This window comes from Salvelinus fontinalis, chromosome 23, assembly GCF_029448725.1.
Source record: "Salvelinus fontinalis isolate EN_2023a chromosome 23, ASM2944872v1, whole genome shotgun sequence".
NCBI lineage: Eukaryota > Metazoa > Chordata > Actinopteri > Salmoniformes > Salmonidae > Salvelinus > Salvelinus fontinalis.
In genome coordinates, this window is record NC_074687.1 from 39,159,719 (window position 1) to 39,176,226 (window position 16,508).

Sequence of the window (16,508 nt, forward strand, 5' to 3'; positions counted from 1 at the left end):
AGCATCCTCCTATGTCGGTCGTCCGCATCTGGAAGGTGACCGAGCTACAGCGGTGTTTGTCAGACCATGAGGCGAAAACGAAAACGTCTGAACGGTTTGGCCGACAAATGAATATGACCACCCTATGGAAAGGGGAGACTCTCACAAACAAGTGTCACAGGACTCGTCTGAAGGTAACCCATACAAACAAATGGAAGTATGGAGGTTTGGGCCAACAAAAACAAGAGGTTAAATAATATTTAACCCCTTATTATGTGTCCAAAAAACATTGTTTAATGTGTTTCTATGGGCTAAAGTAGTAAGGGCCAAATATTTTTATTTTTTAAATGATACCTAAAGGTGTCCTAAAATTCGAAATCAAATAGCGAAATGATCCATGGTATGACCTATTCAGTGCACCATGGATACTTATCCACTGCCGCATTGCCATTAGCCACACCAACCGGCCCAACGGTTGGTGCAAACTCCAAAACCCCCATGGGGGAGGGGGGTCCCGTCATCTGGGAGAGCTAAGTGTTTAAATGTTTTTAGAATGTTTAAAAAAAAATACAGCATGGGTTATGTAGGCCGAAGAGAACGGGGAGTGCAGACTGCGGAGCTCAAAGTGGGGGGGTCTATGACTTTATTATCATGTGTGGGTCTCTGGACCGTGTGTAGGTTATTATGCCTCTGTGTGCAGTGAATTTGAAATGGTTGTTCGATTGCGTTTCATTGGGCTAGGCCCGGTTTGCAGTGAGGTAGTAGCAGAACCTTGGATGTTCAGTTCTCCTTAACTGTATACCTCACTCGTGTGTGTGTAGTGTCACTATTTTAGCACCTTATCACACTTAATAGCCTGTGTGTCTTACACCTTCTTCAGGTCATTGCTGCACTTCTGATTGGGTTACAGAGACTGCAGGAATGAAGTAGGTCGCATAGCATTTCATGCACGCCGTCTTATGAAAATGTGTAGTTAATAAAGATCAATGTTAGCTATATCTGTGTTGAGTTTTGGTGTCCTGCCCTCTGACCCCGGACCATACCGGTCAAACAAATGTGGTGGCAGCATCACGCTACTCTGCTCAATCCAGTACTTGCCCCACGTCTCTGGTTTTCTAGTGAGCTTTATTACAATATGTTCCACAAAGAAAACAATGCACCATATACTGTATAAAACCCCTGACTGTATTTGGCTAAGAAGCTGTATTGTGGTGGTCTGTAACAGGGTGTGCCTGAAGATAACACTTTTTGTTGGAATAATTCATGCTGAGGCAGAGAGCATATTGCTTCCTCTCACCAAGGACGCCTGGGTCTCACGAGGATGTGGGTGGATTAAAAATTCTAATTTGTGCAAAGCTTAGTGGCAGCACAGAAAACTCCTCACTGGAAAGAACCAAATGGCAGTTTGACAATGTGAGGAATGACCAATTTGGATTCATGCAGGCAGGCAGGCAGAAAGGGAAAGGCTGGAAGTATGTCTGGGCTGGATGTTTAATTCAGGGTAGAGACGCAAGGCTTGGTGCTGGAGGGTCAGTGATGAAGGACAGAGTAGAGACGTAAGGCTGGGTGCTGGAGGGTCAGTGCTGAAGGACAGAGTAGAGACGTAAGGCTGGGTGCTGGAGGGTCAGTGCTGAAGGACAGAGTAGAGACGTAAGGCTGGGTGCTGGAGGGTCAGTGCTGAAGGACAGAGTAGAGACGTAAGGCTGGGTGCTGGAGGGTCAGTGCTGAAGGACAGAGTAGAGACGTAAGGCTGGGTGCTGGAGGGTCAGTGCTGAAGGACAGGGTAGAGACGTAAGGCTGGGTGCTGGAGGGTCAGTGCTGAAGGACAGAGTAGAGACGTAAGGCTGGGTGCTGGAGGGTCAGTGCTGAAGGACAGAGTAGAGACGTAAGGCTGGGTGCTGGAGGGTCAGTGCTGAAGGACAGAGTAGAGACATAAGGCTGGGTGCTGGAGGGTCAGTGCTGAAGGACAGAGTAGAGACGTAAGGGTGGGTGCTGGAGGGTCAGTGCTGAAGGACAGAGTAGAGACGTAAGGCTGGGTGCTGGAGGGTCAGTGCTGAAGGACAGAGTAGAGACGTAAGACTGGGTGCTGGAGGGTCAGTGCTGAAGGACAGAGTAGAGATGTAAGGGTGGGTGCTGGGGGGTCAGTGATGAAGGACTGGAGTATAGCATTAGCTTGGTCTACCTGTGTTCTTCATGGTCACCACACCACACTACAGGCCCTAGTTTTGTCGCACCTAGACTACTGTTCAGTCTTGTGGTCAGGTGCCACAAATTGGCTCAGAACAGGGCAGCACGGCTGGCCCTTGGATGTATACAGAGAGCTAAAATTAATAATAAGCATGTCAGTCTTTCCTGGCTCAAAGTGGAGGAGAGATCTACTTCATCACTACTTGTATTTGTGAGAGGTACACCCATGCATACCCCACAAGACATGCCACCAGAGGTTTCTTCACAGTCCCCAAGTCCAGAGCAGACTATGGCACAGCACTACATAGAGCCATAACTACACGGTACTCTATTCCACATAAGTACTCATGCAAGCAGTAAAATTAGATTTTTAAAAAACAGATAAAAATATACCTTATGGAACAGCGGGGACTGTGAAGCAACACAAACATAGACACATGAATACAAACACATGATAACACTATACACACGTACCCATGTATTTACTGTTATAGATATGTGGTAGTAGAGTAGGGGCCTGAGGACACACAGTTAATATGTTGTGAAATCTGTTATGAATGTACTGTAACGTTTTAAAATGTATAACTGCCTTAATTTTGCTGGACCCCAGGAAGAGTAGCTGCTAATGGGGATCCATAATAAATACAAATACAAATAGGAGGGATTCAGCACACGTGAGAGAGAGGCTCTAGACCAGTCAGAGAGCTTTCCTCACCTCAATTAGATCCGTGGCCAAGTTTTGAAACATAATTCAAAAATTATATTGGCAGATTTTTGGGAGGAAGATTACTATTTAGCATGATTTAAAAATCCAATATTCCAATCTGACCAAAATATTGTGATTCAAATGGTTTACCCTCTTACTTTACTCTGTCACACCACAGGAGATATAGAGCCATTAAAAAAGATTTTGTGAATTAGTATCACTTCTTTTGCTCGGTGTCTGACATGACTTTTAATAAGAAGATTGCACGGAGGTTGATCAAATATTTGGGTGGATATTCTACCTGAGCAGGCACATCATTCAAATGTAATGTCAGGTATGGCCTTCCCCACAAATCATTATGTGGAACAGGAAAAGGACAGACATATAGCTGTTCTGCCTACCCACACACATACATGCACACTTGTCCGTGACTTATACCCTCAGGTCTCTGTAAAATAATCCCCCGTGACTTCACCCTCATCTACCAGAAGTTTGTCCATCTCTTAACTTTACCACAACATGAGGCGCAGCTGCCCTGAGGAGCAGTATAAAGATAATGGTGAGGCTAGAAACAAGACCATAACAGACAAATGTGTCAAATCCAGCTAAACGAGACACCTAAAAAAGGATGCAGTCACACAGAGAGACAAGTGACCTGGGGGCTAAGAGATGACAAATATCCCAATGTAACCATGTACCCAACTCGGCTTCAAAGACCTGTGACGGAACATATCTTAAGGTGTGAAATACACAGCAAACACAGCGGCTGTCAAACAGACAGCAGGGCATGTTAGGATGAGCACAACGTCCACATTGATGGTAACAGAACATATATTTAGCCTGTGCTTGTCCTATGACACACAGTCAAGCCTGACACCCAATCTCAGACTCTCAAAGCCACGACGGAAAGTAAAAAAAAAAGATCTAAAAATAACTGTCTCAAGTGAAAAAAGAGCCATGACACAAGCGGAGATCATCCGTTCATCCGCTAAACATATTTGACCCATGGGAATGTGTGCAAAGCTGTCCCCAAGGCAAAGGGTGGCTACTTTGAAGAATCTCAAACAAATCCAAATATATTTTCTATTTAACAGTTTTATGGTTACTACATGATTCTATATGTATTATTTCATAGTTTTGATGTCTTCGCTATTATTCTACAATGTAGAAAATAGTCAAAATAAAGATAAACCCTAGAATTAGTAGGTGTGTCCAAACTTTTGACTGGTACTGTAGCTGTGTGTCTCGTTGGAGTGTTGCCTGCAATGACTGCTTAGGTACAGTACATGAAACAACATGTTCTCAGGAGGCCATGATGACATGGGTGTGATACCTACTGTTTCTGACCTAACCAAAAGGCTCTGTGCACTGCAGCCAGAGACTCACGAGGCCATCTCAGACAGAAATAACATGAGACTGATATGTAACATACAAATGCCTGTCAAATCCTGCTTTGATGAACATACAGGGCGACATTTAAAAAAATGATATATATATATTTGACAGACATTTGGTATTGGCAAAAGATTGGCAAACTTATTGACAAACAACCAATACATCAACTGCCACAGAACCTGTTTGTCACATTGTGACGTCATTTGCAAGAGCTCAATTTAAGCAGTCTTTCAAGAAGGGGAACCAAACCTCAAAGAGTCAGTCCATGGTATATAGTAGAATAGGTTGAAGAACACTGTATTTGCTGGTGTCTAGACTCTTGGCTGCCACTCTGTGGTAGAGTCAAGTCATTACACTATACTGAAGACCGCCTGCAATGCATTGCCGAGAGCCTATACAAAATTCCAACGATGAATCGAACATAACGTAATCACACAACGCCTTACAGTGTTCAGCTATGGTAGGGATCGTTCAAAGTCATGTTCAAGCACAAATCTTTTACGTGCACTGCCATACAGCTGCTAGCTAGACAATGGAGAGCCTGTCATGGATCACACGGTTGTCATTTACTCACTAATGTCCTGTCACTCTGATCCATCAGCCATTCACAGGGCTGACAAGCAACAAGATTGGCTTCCATTACATTAACAGAATAAGAAGCTAGTAATCATGCATGTCTTGCTGTAGGACTGCCTTTCCAACTAAAATATATTCATATTAGTGTAGGAAGTCCACCTGCTTATTGTCTCTTGCACGATATAACCATCCAACAAAACAAAGTTCAATCTGAAACATTAGAGAAACGTTCATTACCCAATTGACTTGGCTAAGACTTTGTTGTGTTTAATGTAAAAAACAACGAGGTCTGTTGCCCTGCATTGTGTTAACAGCCGTAGCCTATATTAAGTCACAATGTCCTGCCGTGACTTTGTCAGGGGGAGGTACACAAATGACAGTGATGAAGAACATACTGACAATTTGATTGGCTTTTGAATCCCCTAAATTACAGAATTAAATGTCATGAGTTCAGTCACAATGCCACAACTTGCTCGAGTATAATTACCATCAGCGTGAGACATGCTCATTATTTATGTCAGGTCACCTTGTTGCAAACGAGACCACAGCAATATTCTGATTCAGGATGAAAGTGAATTAAACAATCCCCACAGACAGAGGGGGACAAGATGGTGGCCGTAAAAGAAAATGACAAGAGGGCATGTGTCATTAAAACTCATTATTTATAATACAGGGAAGGTCAAAATATATTACTCAAGCAAATTAGACACAGACAGAAGTGACAGACATTTATCCCAGACATATCAACCAGGTCACTCCTGGATAGAGAGAGTGTGTGAATGCACTGAGCATTCTAATCAGTGGTCACCGTGAGCCTTGCCATCTCACACGGTACGAGGATTGGCTTTTTCCTACAGAGGAGCAAAACTTGGTGCATGTTTCGGTCAGAGCAACATTAGACTAGCAATTATAGTTGCTGTTAGGTCTGTCCTAATCCTGCTCTTCTATCCCAGAGTTAGACAAATCAAGACAAGTCTAGTCCTCTCATAGCCACACGCTCACAATCCACAAAGTTAGTCAAAGCCTGACCTTTCCCTTCCCCTCAGTAGCCCCCCCTCCCCCCTCCCCCTAATCACACTGCTCTCAGAAAATAGTAATGAGAGTTAAGGGTCACCCAATGCTGGAACAAAGTGGATGTCATGTTTAGTGTTTTTAAAAGGTCCTATTACTGTATCAAGACGGTGAGTCATCCATAGATCCCTATTCTTATACATTTTAACAGAATCAAATGTCTTTGACTTGCAGGAAAAATGTATTTTGAGTTTGAATCCTAGGCCATTAAAACAAATCTTATTTGTTCTTGAGGGCTGCAAATACAAAGCATTTCCAGGGCTGTGTTACTTGAATTTAATCATTCAGATATTTCTACACTGAACAAAAATATAAGTGCAACGTGCAACAATTTCAACGATTTTACGGAGCAACAGTTCACATAAGAAAATCAGTCAATTGAAATAAATTCATTAGGCCCTAATCTATGGATTTCACATTACTGGGAATACAGATATGCATCTGTTGGTCACAGATACCTTTAAAAAAAAGGTAGGGTCGTGGATCAGGAAACCAGTCAGTATCTGGTGTAACCACCATGCAGTGCAACATCTCCTTCGCATAGAGTTGATCAGGCTGTTGATTGTGGCCTGTGGAATGTTGTCCCACTCCTCTTTAATGGTTATGTGAAGTTGCTCGATATTGGCGGGAACTGGAACCCGTTGTCGTACACGTAGATCCAGAGCATCCCAAACATGCTCAATAGGTGACATGTCTGGTGAGTATGCAGGCCATGGAAGAACTGGGACATTTTCAGCTTCCAGGAATTGTGACATGGGGCCATGCATTACCATGGTGAAACACGAGGTGATTGCGGCAGATAAATGGCACGATAACGGGCCTCAGGATCTCGTCACGTTATCTCTGTGCATTCAAATTGTCATCAATAAAATGCAATTGTGTTCATTGTCTATAGCTTATGCCTGCCCATATCATAACCCCACTGCCACCATGGGGCACTCTGTTCACAACGTTGACATCAGCAAACCGCCTGCCCACACTAAGCCATGCCATCTCCCCTCTCTAGAGTGCCAGTGGCCATCGCAAGTGAGCATTTGCCGTCAGGTCAAGACCCTGGTGAGAACGGCGAGCACGCAGATGAGCTTGCCTGAGAAGGTTTCTGACAGTTTGTGCAGAAATTCTTCAGTTGCGCAAACCCACAGTTTTGTCAGCTCTCTGGGTGGCTGGTCTCAGAAGAAGCTGGATGTGGAGGTCCTTGGCTGGTGTGGTTACACGTGGTTTGCGGTTATGAGTCCGATTGGACTCAAATTCTCTAAAATGACATTGGATGTGGCTTATGGTAGAAAAATAAACAAATGCTTTGGCAACAGCCCTGGTGGACACTCCTGCAGTCAGCATGCCAATTGCACGCTCCCTCAAAACTTGAGACATCTGTGGCAATGTGTTGTGTGACAAAACTGCACATTTTAAAGTGGCCTTTTATTGTCCCCAGCACAAGGTGCACCTGTGTAATGATCATTCTGTTTAATCAGCTTCTTGATATGCCACACCTGTCAGGTGGATGGATTATCTTGGCAAATGATGAAAACTCACTAACAGAGATGTAAACAAATTTGTGCACAACATTTTAGAGAAATAAGCTTTTTGTGCATAACATTTCTGGGATCTTTTATTTCAGCTCATGAAACATGGGACCAACACTTTACATGTTGCATTTATATTTTTGTTCAGTGTATATCGTAGGAGTAGCACCCAAGGATTTCAGACTGCTTGAATTGCCTCTAACATCACAGAAAGCACATGATTCTAACAAGGTATTATATCAGGATGCGAGGAAGGGAAAAAAAATCACCTAAATCAATGAACCAGAGACACAACCTGCCACTGATTATACACCAAGAGCATGTTGCCTAATCATCACAAATAGGCTACAGTGGAATCATAATCATATAAATGAGTGCGAAAAATCTAGGCGAATGGGTCCTCAGTTACCTTGAATCTCATAGTTGTCTTCATAAACCCCACAGAGAGGCGGAGTGCTTTTGGCTGTTTATCTCCTCACTCACTGAAACTGTTCTCAGTTTTTAACATTATCCAAACCTACTTGTGATGCGAAGGTGAAACAGTCCTTGAATGTTGAAAGAAGATTGTGTGTGGTAATGTACTACTCGTGTACTTAATTAAAACGGCACTCAGGCCATGTTTTGTTTAGGTAACCTCATCACTTGCTCAGGTTTTGACACTATCCCTAGTGCTTTTATATCGAGTACTTATGATTGTAAAAGGTGGGATGGATGAAACATGAAAGAGGATATCATGTTTGCTGGTGTATAGCCTCTGCCGAGTCCCCAACATCCGGATGTTCCGGTTTTCAGCTGAAATGGAAAGAAAACTTCTGATTTTGGACGTTAACAAGGATACACTCCATCTTAACTCCTCCTCCACATTCACTGGATTGGTTGAACAGTGCAGAAGAGAACCTCCCCTGACAGTTTTTTTTCTTCTAGTCAAGACCAGTTTGCAGGGGATCTAGTTTCAGGCATTGCTTTTATGCCTACTACGTTAGGTTAGCTATAATGATGGCTTATAGAAACAAAAGAGCTCGGTAACAGTGGGCCTGCTGCTTTTATGCATATAAATTACACACTTCCATAAATGTTTATGGTTTCACAGAAAGAAAGGGTGCACTTATATTGAGACAAATTCATTCAGAACTCCACTTTGTCTCTATATATTTTATGAGTGCATTTCAATTTAGACCTGCTCTAGAGACTTACAATCCATACAGCATATCTCAAGTTACATAAAGCTTTTCTACAAAATGATCCAAATGCCATATCTCCATCTACATAAATTGAATAAATAAAAATACAAGTATTTTGATAACATGAGAGAACAACATACTCACAGTTTGCTGTGCTGAGGGATTCTTCAGTCTTACCTCTGAAATACTGAACCTCCCTTATCTTCTTGTTGACTTGGAGTTCTCCCTTAACCGGTCTATTATAGGCAGTAGTGATGTGGGGGGAAAAACTATACAGTTACATTTCGGGATATTACTTTTGACAATATATTTTATAGTTGTGACAATATTGCAATAGTATTTTTGCACTAGTTGTACCTGCACCAAAACAAACTATTTTGTGCCTCTGCAGCAGACATATGGTGAGCAATATGTCTGGAACATTGAATCGCAATAAAATCACAATATCAAATCGCAATACATATAGAATCGTGAGAATCGCAATACATATCATATCGGCACCGAAGTATCATGATACTATCGTATCATGAGGTCCCTGGCAATTCCCAGCCCTAATAGGCAGTGGCCACTTGTGGTTTGGAGGGAGACGAGAGTGTTTGTGGTCAGGGCTCCTCTCACTTATGCAGGTTGATACGCAGGCTGATTGAATTCCCATTGTTGGGAAACTGTATCGGCCTGGTCCAGGTACACAGACTAAATGTATGGGGAGGGAGGACACAGGTCAGTACACTCCACAGGGTTCCACTTTCTATGAAGTCTGAGAGGTCTCTTTCAACAGACTGAGGTAACTGACTGGCTTTGAGCAAAAGACCTCTGAAGAGCACACACACACACACACACACACACACACACACACACACACACACACCCTGAAATTATACTGTGTTCAACACTCTTTTTTACACCACATTTCATACTTCAATGTTAAAGTTTCAACTTGACCATACTGTAACTCTCAGCATGATTTTAAACCCTAACTTTGAAATGTTCCCTAAATGTAGACATTGCTTGCTGTGACTGAAAAGAGGTTTCATCCTAATGCACGACCATGGACATATGTCTCCAAAATACAACGGTGATGGAAGGACACCAGATATCCTCAGTTCACTTGAGATGATTGCATGATTCAGGACAGGCCAGAGCAGGGTGTCACATTGAGCTGGATACTCTATCTATTCAGAATGCTTGTGTTACACACCCCGGAGGCAGCTAGACCAAAGACAATTAAGATACTACTACACACGGCATTAACAGGCAAATACAGACTTTTCACCATTAGTCATAATAGCACAGCTGTCATTAATGTCTCAAACATTGAAATTAATGAAGTCAATAATGAGCACCTTGTTTCTCATAGAATATAAACACATCGGTTATAATTATACGATTTTGTAATGTGCCAGGGGCTAATAAGCACTACAGAGGAAATACTTCAGATAAATTCTAATGGAGATGCCAAAACAAATAGCCACCCTGAGTAAAACAAGGATGGGGGAATTACAAAAAATAACATGAATTTAAAACATTTAGTTCACTTCATTAATCTAAGTAGTAGAGTAAATCGTTTTTTTTCTGGTAGTACTAATAAAACACAATATTATATAATGCTAGATCTTCACACAACACAATTCATACTGTAGTCACTGCAATGTATCACAAAAAGTATTTTTAACAATTGCTGCAGACTCGCTTGAGTGCCAATGTAAATGAGCTATGGGAGCTATGGAGGCTGAATGATTAGATGTTTGTTTATTTGGTGTGGGTGTGTGTGTGTGTGTGTGTGTGTGTGTGGGGGGGGGGGGGGGGTCTATTTTAGCCCAATGACAATGCTGGGAGAATGCAGTGACAGTGAAATGGCCAATAGCATGTTAGTTACAGTCCTTTTACAATATAATCTACTACCCAGACACTGTTTAACCTGTGTCAGAGAATTACACATTATCTGAGTAGTGTGACGACACTGGTTCCCTTATGGTTTTCCCTCATTTAAACCATTTATGACTACAGTATTCATCCAATTGAAACGATGAACTTACACAATGTAATCATTTAGTTCATAATACACAAATAGTCCAAACCAATTGGATGTTAATTGGTAATTTACAGTAAATGATATGTGTAATCTCTATGCAGGCCTCTTGTCGATGAATTGCTCTTTATACAATAGTACAGGAAACAGTACTGAAAATGTAACTATTCCCCAGGTCGTTGCTGTAAATGAGAATGTGTAAAATAAGGAAAACATTTCAAAAGTAATGATCACTGCATAATGAATGAGTACCATAACATATGGAGTATTTCTACACATCCCTGCTGTAAGTGAACTACTAGCATCATCTACTGTTCTTTCAGAGAAGCACATCCCCCACCCAGGTACCATGGTGTTAGAGAGAGAATTGTGTACATAGAACTTGGGTGTCTACTTAGAACGAAATGCATAGGCTACTGCACACGTGTACCGTCTTTGACTTAGGATCACAAAGAAGTCGGTCTTCTGAGTCCCTTCTTCCATAGGCCTGGATGGAATTGATCAATAGAGGGTGTGTAATACTGTGGTAAACATCTCTCACACGTTTTGAGAAAGTAATGTATCTTCATATAGTATCCACTAGATGGCAGTGTACTTCAGCAATCTGCAACAGTCAGAAACTTAAGTCAAGGCAGATCTTGGTGGTAAACATGAGGCTATGGTTTTGATAATTTTCCAAATACTTAACATCGTGTACACACACAATTTTGGTGTAGACTATAGAAACATTTCTTTCTAGGTCTATGTAATTTATACTAATAGGGGAGAGTCCGGTAAATTGAGCCAAAAGGATAAGTTGAGCCCCCTTTGTTTCTAGGAAACCATACACAAAATTAATTTGACCAAATATGTAGGAAGAGGCCATCATTTTATGCAGTCTGTGAAGGAAGAAACCATATTTAAAAAGTGGTAAGCAAGTTAGGTCCAAAAAACGATTTTTCCCAACTCAAATTAATGTTTTGTGTTAGAGGTTTCATGACGCCTGTATCTAAACCAAAGTAGATAATTGTTCTATACATCAGTTGTGGTCTCTAAAAGCGTCAATATGAGGTCCTAAACCTAACATGAAAGTGCATCCTTGTAGCTGTGTGGGCTAATATAGTCAAAATGTTTGCCTTGGGGTAAGTTGAGCCAATGCTGAGTTTAGCAAATTGAAGTGCTTTCTTCATATGAGGTAACAATAGGGCCTGGCCTATGCTAAAAGTGATTAAAAAACTGTGTTTGTTAGGTGTTAACATGCAGAAATCTCTCCCCCATTTTCCTAAAATTCTAATAGTTCAGCTAATTTCAGTTTGACAAAACAATCAATATATAGTGTTGAGAATCATTGTACCATCTAAACCTCTGTGAAATATATTTTCAATAACCAAAAATATTGTATTTTCAGCTGTTTTAAGATGGTGTACAAAACCGAAAGTAAAAGCAAAAACGAAAGTTAAGAACAGGAAGCATAGAAATAGTGCACATAGAACATATCTTCCGCTTCTTAGACTTACTTTCAATGGGAATGACAGATCTATAACTCACATTTCTATGTGAATTTGGTCAAGTCGCCCCAAAAAATTACATAGTGCAGATTTAAAAGATGCTTAAAATTATTAAAAGACAAACGCTATTGTGATTGTGTTGAATTGTGTTTGGGAAATACAGATAGACAAGGTAGTGGTAATATTTCATTAAGTACAGAAATTTGTAGGTGGCTTAACTTACCCTGTCCCGAGGCTAAACTTACCCCATACCCGGGTAAATTGTGCCAAGAGACCACTTTTTGGGGGGACAAGTGATGTTTCCAAACCTGTAATGTTTACATTATTCCAGGCATACCCAACATCCTGAAATATACAGATATCGTTGTTAGAAAGAATACTATATTTCCCTTGACAGAGTGATTTTGAATGTAAAAAATAGCTCAATTTACCCCACTCTCCCCTAGAATGTTTTGTCAATAACATAATACATTGAGCATTAAAACAGTTAAGATGGTAGTGACTATATTCATAGGTTATTTATGAATACCTTCAATTGAAATTAAATGTGGTAGGAGAACAACACCATGTGATTATTTTTTAATTGTCATTTATACACTAATATCGTTCGCAGACTCTTCCGTGGGACGAGGTTATGCATACACCAAGTTCGACACCGTTGACTTTAAAAGATACAATTGTATCCAAGTTGAGTGTATACACGACATATTGCCGTTGGCTATAGTTGCTAGCATTGATGCACATTGTCTTCCCAGCTTTGCCTACAGTAGGCAAAATCGTGTACAAAGGTTTGAGAGGACGATTCCTGGTTCCTTAAACCATGTGAAATGATTGGTTAAGGGAAGTCACGTTGCTGATGTATCTGTCAGACCGATGCTGCACCATTGTTCCAAGAGTGTTCCAAGAGAAACCGGAAGAACTGCCTATGAATGTGCACTGTGGATGCGACACGACTGTGCCAGGTAGGCAAATCTTAATTAGTGTGCACCTAAAAAAGCTTTTTTTATGAATGGAGTGAATGACATTCAAAAAAAAAACGTATAATTTAGATGCTTAATTAGGCTACTCAGAGAGAGGGACGTCATTGAACAAGCAGGCATTGCAAAGGCTGAAACATGAAATGAATGGTAAGTGCCGCAACTTGAACGTCATTATCCTCATCAGTCTGGCATAGAGTTAAATCATGTGCTTGGTTACAGTTTTCATTGACGGCATGATCTGTGTATATATTGGGGCATATAATTGTGTGTGTGTGTGTGTGTGTGTGTGTGTGTGGTGGGGGGGGGGGGGGGGGGGGGGCGCGTGTGCGTGTTTAAATGCATGGCTGTGTGTGTTATTAGTATCTGTACATACACATGTGAACCCAAGTAGCTAAAATGCTCCCATGCAGAGCAGTGAGATTTGGGAGTGGGAGAGGGAGAGGCTGGCTCCCTGCAGAGTCCTCCTGGAGAACATGCATCTGTGTCAGACATAGTGCACACTCTACTCCTGCCTCCACTGGGAGATCTCCCTCTCTCTCTCTTACTGAGAGGGTTAGTGCAGAAAGAGCACTGCCAATCGGCTATTACCATGATTTTAATCAACATACATTTTCAATATATTTTTTCCTAGAACATAGCTTGCTGGCTTGATAAGAGACATTTTCCATGTTTAACTGAACAGTTTATTCATTTACAGTAGTTATTTTGCTGTGACTATTATTCAATCTTTACAGACCTTCCAGGTGAAAAATTATGTAATGCACCCTGTTCTCTGTAATGCACCCTGTTACCTGTATCACCTCGAGTTCATTGGTGGTTATATTTTATAGTCACTTTCAACCTGATTGTATGTGGCACCCTGGTTGCTACACTGCCTCTGGAAATAATAGTTGACTCTAGGCTCATTTACATCTAAATTAATTTATTCTCTTCCACAGAATAGAGACGACTCGCTACAGCATACCTACATATTTTATTTAAGGTAAGACTAGCTAAGTATATTGTCTCTCTCTTTTATACTGTCTGACATGTCATGTTTTTCTGTGGAATGCAGAAATGTGATGCCACCTGCCTTTGGTAGAATTTGTTGGCTCTGAGAATCAATTAACAGCTTGCACAGCTGTTGCAGTTTTGCTACAAAATATCTCAACGAGCTATCTTAAGACTCGATCTTGATATTCAGAGAGACAACTGTGTTACAGTGTCTACTCAACACAGACTGGTTATGAAATAGAAACAACTCTACAGTAGTCAGGAATTGTTAGACAAGGCACAGCTTCTGGTAAATTAAATGAATACAAACACATTGTAACATCTATGATATGTGCATATTTGCTGTTATTCAGTCATGATCATTATGAGATTATAATAAGACATTAGGTACTTAATACATGCTGCAATGTGTCAGAATCTACAGTACATGAAATAGTTTCCCAATGGCTTTTGATGCGGGGAAACACCCAGTGGCTTACATTATAGGGCCTTGTTGATAATGGCTGAAAAGGTCATCCTTGATGGTGGATGTGCCTTTATTTTCTTCAACAGACACAATACAGGCTTTACCAAGCAGTTGTATACATCAGTATGATGAGTGCCATTTTAGAAGACAAACAAAATTGTGCTTTTTGAGGTCAGTTTCGGTTAGACTATTAAAAAAATAAAAATAAAAATTATAATTCAGTTTTGATTATTTGTTTGGCTTATTAACCATAATTTATTTACATTACTTTACTAAAATATTTCAGTTGTGCATATTACATTCGTTTATTTGATGACTTTATTATTTCATTCCAGGTCATCATCTCATCTCTATAGAGCTGCTGCCTACACTGTCTGACAAAATCACTATTTTGTAGTTCTTCAAAGTAAATGAGGTATACTTTTATGACTGCTGAATACCAACCGTCAATCACATAGATCATGTGTTTTCAGGTAGAGATACCTCGCAAAGCAATTGCTCTCTTTCCCTCTCAATCGCGCGTTCTTCTCTCTTCTCTCCATCTCCTTGCCCACACAGACCGGACAAGTAGGAATGCAATGGATTATGGGCATTGTAGTCAATTACCACGTTTTCTGCACTAAACTATGTAGAATATTGGCCTGTTGGAAACTATAACTCATACATCGCCCTGTTCGGGCTTGATCTGATTTATCTCTAGAGAAACTGTGCATTGAGCTCAGAAAAAAAAAGCTAAATAGAATTTCAATATTTTAATCGACGTCGGTCAATTAGCTGTTTAAAAAAATGAAAAATAGCATTAGATTTTAGGTATAATTGCAAGGCTGATTATTCAATGCCTTATCAAAATGGGTTAGATAGCAAAGGTCATGTAATTGGAGGTCAGCATTGGCAGCAGCTGGGAAGACACGCTGCGCCAGTAAAGCAGTGAACTGGGTTTGAATATGGCAACGTGCCTCATTATCCAGCGCTACCTCTTTGTTGTCCCTCAACCATCCTCTTTTGTCAAACAGGAAGGAGCCACTGAGACAGCTCTGTGCAGCATGCACACACACACACACACACACACACACACACACACACACACACACACACACACACACACACACACACACACACACACACACACACACACACACACACACACACACACACACACACACACACACATACATTCCAGCAAAGCGATTGATATTTGTGAGGCAAGAGTGGAGCTCCTTCTCTTACCTTGGCTGTGAATTTTGTCCTCCCTGATCCATCTGTTTGTGTATCCAATCGGTCAGCAATGTAATTGAATTAGTACATGTGACATAGTTAAGGGACATCGAAACATTCACTAAATGTATTTACTGGGTGCTAGGCTGGATCATTAATCTGGTACATTGAATCTGCCATGTGTTGCTATTACATATTGTAGCACAGATGGCTTGGGCTCTGTCACATTGAATGGGGTCCATTAAAGATTCACAGGGAAGGTGGCACGGCTTTTAAAGATAACAGTACAGAGTAGAATCTCCCCGCATGACTCCAGCGCGGGTGAGTAGTCTTCACACGGAGGTTCACATTCAGAGCCAAATCAATTTGGCATCCTTTTATGTGGAAATGACAGGGATACATGCTTGGCTTTAAAGTTGACCTGCAGCTCCATTCATAGTGACTTGTAAAACAGGCAAAAAGGTCAAGCTAGAAGATTGTTTTGGGTAGGGAGTAGCTTGTGCTTTGGATCACCGGTTCACATCTTGTTTATCAGTTGGAATGTTCTGCCCTGTAAGGAAGCATGTCTGTAGGCTGAACAGGACATTATTGTTCAGGAAACAAAATCACAAAAGAACAATTACACGTTTTAAAAAATCTATCTTGGACAATCAATGATTCGATGATATTCTTATTTTCTCACCTGAAGGCTTTAATGTCTCAACTAAATTTAACACCCCT

At 41.0% G+C, this 16,508-nt stretch overlaps 1 protein-coding gene across 6 annotated transcripts in view; it reads left to right on the forward strand.

The window, feature by feature from the left end:
* Window positions 1-12,987: 12,987 nt before the first annotated feature.
* LOC129821305 (cysteine/serine-rich nuclear protein 3-like) overlaps window positions 12,988-16,508 on the forward strand; it is a 37,640-nt gene continuing 34,119 nt past the window's right edge. For 2 of the 6 annotated variants that reach the window (XM_055878815.1, XM_055878813.1), the window contains exons 1-2: window positions 12,988-13,096; window positions 14,053-14,096. The gene's annotated coding sequence lies outside the window, so the exon portion shown is untranslated. Of the gene's footprint in view, window positions 13,262-14,052; window positions 14,097-16,508 lie in introns of all 6 variants that reach the window. The other 4 variants (XM_055878811.1, XM_055878812.1, XM_055878816.1 and 1 more) reach the window with 3 other exon arrangements.